Source organism: Lissotriton vulgaris, unplaced genomic scaffold (assembly GCF_964263255.1).
Source record: "Lissotriton vulgaris unplaced genomic scaffold, aLisVul1.2 SCAFFOLD_611, whole genome shotgun sequence".
NCBI classification, from domain to species: Eukaryota; Metazoa; Chordata; class Amphibia; order Caudata; family Salamandridae; genus Lissotriton; species Lissotriton vulgaris.
The window spans coordinates 5851-11700 of record NW_028254370.1 but is presented as its reverse complement, the minus strand read 5'-3'; positions in this window follow the sequence as shown (position 1 = coordinate 11700).

The following is a 5850-nucleotide window of genomic DNA, read 5'->3' as shown; positions in this document are numbered from 1 at the left end:
ATTGGATGTGTTCATGGGCTGTGCATGGGTGAATGGATGAGTGAAAGGGCAGTGCCTGAGTCATTGGATGACTACATGCATAGGGTCTGAGTGAATGGATGACTGGATGGGTACTTTCTGACTGAATGGATGACTGCAATGGTTGTGACTGGGTGATTGGATGTGTTCATGGGTTGTGCATGGGTGAATGGATGAGTTCATGGGTAGTCCCTAAGTGAATGGATGAGTGCATGGGTACTGCCTCATTGAATGGATGAGTGCATGGGTAATGCTTGGGTCACTGGATGAGTGCATGGGTAGTGCATGAGTGAAAGGATGAGCACATTTGCAGTGCCTGAGTGAATGGATGAATGCAAGGGTAGTGTCTGGGTGATTGGATATGTGCATGGGCAGTGGCTGGGTGATTAGGTGAAGGTATAGATAGTGCATGAGTGATTGGATTAGTGCATGGGTAGTGTCAGGGTGATTGGATGAGTGCATACGGTAGTGCCAGGGTGACTAGATTAAGGCATGGGCAGTACCTGGTTCGTTGTAAGAGTGCGTGGGTAACAACTGAGAGAATGGATAAGTGCAAGATAGTACCTGGGTAATTGCATGAGTGCATGGGTAGTGCCTGGGTGATTGATTAGCGGTACAAAAGGGGGTAGTGATGGATGGTGCATCTGAATCAATCAAACACTCACACCCAGTCAAAAGATCTGGGTTTAATCCATCACCGTTCTTTAGCCCACTCTGCCACCCCAGTTCAGACATGGCTAGATGCAAATCAGTCTGACCCTGTGCCTCATGGGAACCGTCCAGCCCGAACTGCCAAGCCATGTCTTCCCTGGACCGGAAACAAGCTTCCGAGGACCGGTTTCTGGCATTCCAGCCGTCTTCAGCCCGGCTTGCTTGAATCCAGTGGCAAAGTGAGCAAGGGATTCACGTCTGAGCATACCCTGCCACACTTATGGCGGCCAAAAGTGGTACAAAAGGGGGTGGTGATGGATGGAGCATAGGTAGTGCCTGAGTAAATGAATAAGTGCATGGGTAGTACCTGAATGAATGGATGAGTGCATGGATAGTGCCTGGGTGATTGGTTGAGTGCATGGATAGTGCCTGGGTGATTGGATGAGTACAACAGTACCGCCTGGGTGATGGGAAGTACATGTTAAAATGAACATCAAGCCAAGGGGGCATATTTACAAGCCCCTTGCACTTTCTGGTGTGTCACTCTTTTTGACACACCGGTGGTATAAATGTGGTGCTCCATATTTACAAGGCCATGTAAAGCCACTCCTTGATACGACCCAATTCCTTCCATTGGAACTATCAACCATCCCAGACTATGCCCCCTGGCAGGAGCCCTGTGCACCAGTAATTAAGCGCCCTACCTTTGCACACTCTTGGACACACAAGCTACTAGGACAGGGCTAGCCTTGCTACCCTACCAGCATCAATACCTAGCACCTTCCACAGCATCCCCAAAGGGCAACCTGGTCCTGACCCCAACTGACTAGGATCGAAATGCCATCAACTTACAGCGTGATTTGCGGCGCCTCTTTCAACTATGGTTCTTTCATAAAATGTCTAAATGTCTAAAAAATCTATGTAAATAACCTTTTCTGAACCATAAATCATTGTACATATCAGTCACCTTTATGCATTGCGCCCTCACAGTTTTTTTTCACTTATCACCTGCGCCGTTACCTTTGAGTGTCATGCGCACTTGCATGCACAAAGTCTTTGGGTTACCCCTGCAATACCTGCTTACAGTGCTAATGCAACTGTTCCCAATCGTTTCCACAACCATTGTTGTATTTTCTCTCTCAAAATATATGATGCCTTGAGCACATTTAAACAAACTATGGGGCATATTATCAAGGGGGTTTATCTCCACTTTTTTGGCTTTAAAAGCCAAGAAAGCGGAGATAATTTTATCTCCCTATTACCTAGCTGTCGCTAACACCAGTTAGCGACAGCTAGTAGGAGATAGCGACCATCTTGGGCCCCGCTTTGCATGTCAGTGATATTTATCACTAATGACATGCAAAGTGGGCGTGCCAAGATGTTAGCGAATGGAAACAGTCGCTAACATTGCTATCTCCTATTACCAACTTTTGGAGATATTCGCGCTAAGCGCGAATATCTCCAAAAGCTAACACCTGCCCCTGAGCAGCTCTTAGCCATGTTATCCAATGGTAGGTGGATAACATGGCTAAGAGCATTTGCTCGATAATGCATGAATATCGCTGACTTTACAGCGATATTCATGCATTTTGGCAGATTTTTATCGCTTAGGAGATAAACCTTGATAATATCAAGGCTCCTAAGCGATAAAAATCGGCGATGCTCAGCGATATAATTTCGGCCGCTAACCAAGCTGAGCGATATTTTTCGCTCATGCTTGGTAATATGCCCCTATGAGTCTTCCTAAATCTCTTTCGTTGTAATGTCGTGTACATACTTCCAATTAGCTCTCTCAATAATACTGGTTGAGACGTTGTTTTTCTACACTTCCTTACCCAGATCTCAACCTGGTCTATGGGTTTACTCCTGTTGTTTATTGCTTTCTTGTTTTAATAACACCCTCTTGCTTTTTTCAGTCTGTTCTAAATATCACTTCTAGTTTTGGAGATTAGATCCTTTAGCTCAGATTAGTCTAATTCCTTATTTATATTGTCAATTTTTTTTATAATTGTTTCACATCACTTTATGCATATTTAATGAAGATATAAACCAATCTCATCAAGATTACTTTTCACCCACTCTTTAAGCATCATTGGGGTCACATTTTCAAAACTAGGGGATATCATAAAATGCAAACCTTGTGGTATGCCACCCACTTCTTGATATTTTTAAGGAACTTTTGCTCCCACCATTTCGTCATTTCGTTTTTCATGTGATTTTATAAAACCTTTAGTAGTGATTTTACATTGTTGTCACCAAAGGATTTAAAGATCCTTTAGATCATCTGTTCTCAGTGAATGCGGGCATATTATCAAAGAGTTCTTGAGCTGCTGCTTTCCTTTACCACAGCGCATCGTCCAACATGTTGATACTATTACAGATACTGCCTTAAGCACCACAGATCAATGTTTTTAGTCCCTGAGTACCGTTAGCACACCTCCCCACCTGTGTATTTGCTTCTTAAACTCAAAGCCAATCCTACTTTGCTTCACGGGTCCTCCGACTCATGATACACCACTACCACTGCTTGGCAGGTAATGACCTCCTCGACAGTGGGTAATATATACACGCACACATGTATATATATTGTCACTGAAAAAACTAAAAGATAAAGGGGATAGAGATGTTATAGTTAGGTGAGACTGTCAGTTAAAACATACATTTTAAACTAAAACATACATCAACTTTAATATATCTTGGGTCCTCGCTATTTTTATACTAGTAAAGGCAGTTCTAAAAAGAAACTTTTATTTAACTGTTTAGTTTTGTTTTTATTTGTAACATTTTTAGGGTTTCAACGTAAAGGAAAACACATGGGAATCTAAACTTCATATTGTAATAGGAAAAAAACAATGTGTACTGCCTGTACTTGGGCTCCATCAAAAGATTCTTCCAGGTTCCAACAAGTTTTTCACCTGCCACCACCACTCTGGAACAAAGTCAGTAATCTGTAGGATGACATGAGATAGTAGCTTCTTTCCAGGTCTCACAGACAGTGCTGCACAAGATGTGGAAGCCTTTTCTTTATCCAGTTGGGCCGGTGTGGTGATCAGCTTAGGCAAAATTTTCTGGATTCATTGCAAGCATATGCTTACTCATCCTGGATGTCACATATGAATATTGCTTTTCAGTGCCCTTGCAGAACTGTCAGAGGCACAAGTTACAGGTTACAATTTTTGCAATTACTTTTTTTCTTTGTGGGCTACAGAAACATTTCCATACCACCAACTTCCTGCCTGGTTAGGAAGCCTTCGCCTCCTCCTCCTTCTCCTCTGGTCACTCCTCTCCAAAGGCTTTTTATTTTTTTAATCCTCAAAATATTTGGCTAAAATCCCCCCAAAAATGGTACAAACCAACTGATCACAGATAAGTGTACTCCCAAAATGAATTTGAAAGGGTGGGATATTCCTCTAACAAAAGAAAGACAGTGATTTCATCCAATCCAAAGTCTTTAATGTCTGTGACATTGGTCTTGCAGTACACCATGAGATTACCAAAGTACTCTTGCAAGACCAGAAAACACAAAAACAAAGTGACTTTTAAATAAAGAAGTGGTTATCATTATCTCAGTAGGCCTAGGTAAAATTTTAATTATGCTTGAGTAATTGGAGTCACTTTGGTATGTTTGCAATTCTCTTTTTTTAATGCAAAATTTCCCGAACATTAGACAATTATGCCCATTTGCATTTTGCAGTAATTAGGCCACAAAAATCCTACCACTGGAGCATAAGAACAATGATAAAGCGATAAATGCAAAAAAAGTTTTGTTTTGTGATTTTCTAGTTGTGAATTTTTTTGTGAATCGCCTTTTGGGAAATTGCAAAACAGAATGTATGTAGGATTTGTGGACATATCTTGCAACCGACAATCTAGTTGGGTAATTATTTAAACAGATCAACCTGAGGAAGACAATGATGATCACTCAAATGTGGTTGGGCAGGATGACTCCCACCTGGAGGTGGGAGATCCCATTAAATTAGAAAATTAGCCAACCACACCTCGTGGCCAGTTTTGCAGTGCTTCACACTTCCTACAGCTAACGTTCTTGGACATGGATGATGTCCTACAGCATCATAGTCCAATCCTGCTGCAATCCTCTGTATGTAAGATGCTAAGTAGCTTGGAAATCAGTGAACTGTCTTCCGTTGAGATACATATATGATTTAAAGAAACTTCATGCAACTTTCCCAAAAAAGTGTCAAGTTAAGTCTTGTTGTCCATGGAATGTTTTGGGGCGATGTGTCAAGCGGGAGGCGAAAAAAAAGGGGTGGTCAAAAATAGTGCATTTCCCATGTTAATTCCCATAGGAGGTTTGAACATGACTACACTCCGAACCTCTGGATGGAATTGCACCGAATTTTGCAGGAAAATAGGGTTGGTCACTCAAATCATTCTTCCAGTTATTTGGTGTAAGTCTGTTCAGTAGTTGTCAAGAAATTATAGTAAATCCAATTTATATATATCTACAATTGCAACAACTTCAAGAATAATGACAAGCTCGTGCAGAGATCTGCAGAGCTCTGATCGGCTACCAACACTTCAACCAGGCTTCCCCCTCCGAGGGGGGAGCCTGATGGCCCGAGGTCCGTGTCCACTCCCTGCATCGTGTGGGAGCCAGTATTGCTTTTGGACAGAGGGAGCTGCTGAACATGCAGTTCATTCTGTTCAAAAGGGGAGCAGTGCTTGCTATGGCTTGGCGGGAGAGGTAATGCTCCTGCCAAGCCATAGCAAACACAAATGTCCCAGAGCTGGGTACCCTGGGACACTGCTGGTGCCTGCCCTGGAGGTGGCGGTCCGCAGGGCTAACTGCGTCTCCATGAGGGGGGCTGACACTTACCCCACTTTCAAATGTTTCACCCCCTGGCTGAGGCTCTGCAATTGATCCCCTTAATTATTCTGTTTGTGCCCTTGTGAACTGGCAGTCCCCAGGGATTTGAAGGCCTAAGGGCAGGTTATTTCTACCCAGTCCAGGTTTTTTATGAGTCACAAGATGGCTGTCAACACTTCCTGGTTTAAAGTGTTGGCAAAGATCAGATCTCAGAACGAGATCTCGGGTGGAGATGTGGCTCCTCCTGCATATCTTAAAAATCTCCATAACTACTGAATGGATTTAAACCATTTAACAAAAAGGGTGCTTTCTGGATCAACAGCTACCTTTCTGCCAAATGTTGTATAATTCCG